Below are 3,247 nucleotides of genomic sequence, written 5' to 3'. Positions count from 1 at the left end.
ATACTCTCCTATGATCCCCTACTACTGCCAGACACTATTTCTTATTCTTGTTTTGATATTTCATTTACTCTCATAATATTCTGATATTGTCATTAATATTTTATTGTAATAGTTGACATGGGAAATAACATAGACTAAATTGACTTTTAGGACAACACCTCAACATATCATGGTGCTGAGCCAGATCCATTATGCAAGGTTTTACATTATGCAAGGCAGATGTCTAAAATGCACACACATAGGCACAGAGGGAAAGTGAATGGGTGGAAGGAGACGTATAAGAAACTTTAATATTTTGTTAGCTCTACTTGGGCTACAAGCTGCATGTCTCATAGATAAAAGTCAGTATAAAAAGGCATAGACGATGGAAACATGATTTATTCCTACTGTGGATACTCTGTATGAATGCCAGGATTAAGAATCCAGGAATCTACTTCCTCCCCTAATATCTAAATCATGCTCTAAGATAGATGCAGCATGCCTGGACATCATAAAGGAAGGCTGGGGAGAAACAATTGGTCATCACTAATCATATGACTAAGGGGGTGTCAAGAGGAAGGGTGTGCCATGTCCAGCCCCTGTCTCAGAGGCTGGGACAGAGCCCAGGGTCAGAATAAAAGGACTGATGGACAGGGCACTTCCATCTACTTACTGGCTGAGAAACCCACAGATCTTGTGCTACCCATTATCTTGGTAAGTGTTCAATGGAGGTAAGGGCAGAGGCTTTAAGAGTGGAGCCAGACTAGAACTGGACATGTACTGGGAAGGATCCCTCAGCCTTGTGGCTATGCTGATAGATCATAAAATATGGTGAGGTCTGAGTGGTGAGGCAAGGGCAGCATTGTCAAGCACTAGCCACAGCCTTGGTAAAGAGACACTGGAAAGCTTTGGGTATTCTGGCTCTGGAGAGCACAAAATACCTTCAGTATATGGAACCCCTTAGGATGGGATACTCAGCACAAATAACTATGCATAGGGACAGGTTTCTATGGGGACTTGGCTTCAAAAGAAAAAATTTCCCCTCACTAGCAGCAAAGAGCTAGAGTCAGGAAAGAGCAACAGGATTTCAGTTTGGCATGGGAAAGAGAGTCCTACTTCTGGGATCTGTTCACATATATCTGTGATAAATTGGACACCATTAGGATGACACTGAGCTTGTTACCTTTAGCCTGAGCAGGTGGCGATTTGGATACATCTGACCTCTTGCCACGCAGCAGGGACTTGTGATTCCCTGGAGGTCTGAACAGGGTTTACATATTTTTCTGTCAGTGACTGAGCTTACTCCTTAAACGTTCTAGAAGATCCTATGAAATACTGTCCTTAAACTAAAAGCACCTTCAAAAACTTATTGTTCTTTCCTTTACAATTAATCTTCTTTGAAATAGCACATATACTGGCATATGTATGAGGAGTAAGAATAGCAGATGTTTTAGATGTTTTTAGACCTCCTGAATTTCAGGTAACCATATCTCATGTGCTCATGTTTCTGATGTTCCAAAGCCACCATGATAAACAGGATGTGACAACCTGAGAATATTATAAATGAAATGATTGTAGATAGTGTTTCTATGGTGATCAGTTATACTTCTGGGCAGGGTGGGGGCAGGGTGGGGGCAGGGTAGGCTAGGGGGCCAGAGTGTCTGGTGTCTGACATGTGTGTGACTCTCTCACAGCTCCTGAACACCCACAGCTAAGATGTCCTGCCAGCAGAACCAGCAGCAGTGCCAGCCCCCTCCCAAGTGTACACCCAAATGCCCTCCCAAGTGCCAGACCCCAAAGTGCCCTCCAAAATGTCCCCCTAAATGTCCTCCCAAGTGCCCCCCTGTGTCTTCCTGTTGTAGCCTAGGCTCTGGGGGCTGCTGCGGCTCCAGCTCTGGGGGCTGCTGCAGCTCTGGGGGCTGCTGCAGCTCTGGGGGTGGAGGCTGTTGCCTGAGCCACCACAGACCCCGCAGATCTCTCCGTCGCCATCGCCACAGTTCTGGATGCTGCAGCAGTGGTGGCAGCAGTGGCTGCTGTGGCAGCAGTGGTGGCAGCAGTGGCTGCTGTGGCAGCAGTGGTGGCAGCAGTGGCTGCTGTGGCAGTAGCCAGCAGTCTGGAGACTGCTGCTGACCTGGGTGATGAAGACTTCAGACAAGTGGTGCAGGAGGAGCACATGCTCAGAAGAATCAGCCATGCTGAATGCTCTCTTCTCCTGCTTCCCTCCTCATCCTGCCCTCTGAGATGGTGAAATGTTCTGTCTTCTCCTTAGGAAATGTCAATGCCCATTTGCCACTGTGTTATAAATTAAAAAAGCCTTGACAAGCATTGCTTACAAGACCATTTCTCTTCTTTTTTTTTCTTGGCTCATCCTTTTTATTTTGTAGTTATCTTTTCCTTCAAACAGACCATGGCACCCAGAGTTATTGTCCTTTATTAGAAGTGTATGTAATTTCTGTGACTTTATACTAACTGCTGTACTCCATCTGTAAGAACTTCCTTTCTCTTTTTAAATGTTGTCACAATTATAAAACTGGGGAACTAACCGAATGTCCAGGGAGTTGTAGGTTGATGTCCACTATTAGTCAGTCATCAGGAGGACAATGATTCTACACTCAGATTAGATGAGAACAAGCAGCACGCTGGCCAATCATTTCTTTTCCCCTTTATGTTTCTGTGGGTCTCTTGTAAATAAAGTTGTTACACAGAAATGCAGGAACTTACATATTTCTTCAGTCACGTTGCTGCTGTAAGTGATCTGTTATCATGTAGGCACTTCTGTCCAGCTGACCACTGGCAGTGCTGTCATTCCTTCCCCTCTGTTAGTGAGTGCCTGCTGAAATCTTCACAAAGAGGAGTTCATTAGTGGAAAATGATGTTTGGAAGGCTTTTCACATGCCTCCTCCCTACTTCTGTGTTTTTACATAAGCCACTGTAGTAGTACTCGGACTAATTTGTCTTTGATCTTGTGGTTTCCTTCAGTTTTATAACTCTGTCCTCTGTCCTTAATAGGAAAGAGACCTTGTCATCGTTTACCACTGTCACTTCCACAGAAAGGGTTTTTCTGAGCATTCACCCACCCTATCAGCCTCTAGTGTCCAGTTCTCTTAAATTTATCTGAAAATGTCCTTGAAATATATATTCCCATTGCTATACATAACTTCAGTAAATTATTTCATTGATTTAAATGTAAACTTAAATTATTTTTATACAATAGTTAGAATATATACCACAAAGAGCAATGTACACACTGAATAAGGTTGAGGACTCA

General features: G+C 43.9%; 1 long non-coding RNA gene across 1 annotated transcript; it reads left to right on the top strand.

The window, feature by feature from the left end:
• Positions 1 to 540: 540 nt before the first annotated feature.
• LOC117706638 (uncharacterized) lies at positions 541 to 2,316 on the top strand. Its single transcript, XR_013109649.1, has 2 exons — positions 541 to 693; positions 1,674 to 2,316. It is a non-coding gene; the product is annotated as an uncharacterized LOC117706638 (long non-coding RNA).
• Positions 2,317 to 3,247: the final 931 nt, after the last annotated feature.

This window comes from Arvicanthis niloticus, chromosome 4, assembly GCF_011762505.2.
Source record: "Arvicanthis niloticus isolate mArvNil1 chromosome 4, mArvNil1.pat.X, whole genome shotgun sequence".
In the NCBI taxonomy this organism is placed as follows: Eukaryota; Metazoa; Chordata; class Mammalia; order Rodentia; family Muridae; genus Arvicanthis; species Arvicanthis niloticus.
The sequence above is the reverse complement of the archived record's forward strand: the minus strand, read 5'-3'. Positions and strand labels throughout refer to the sequence as shown.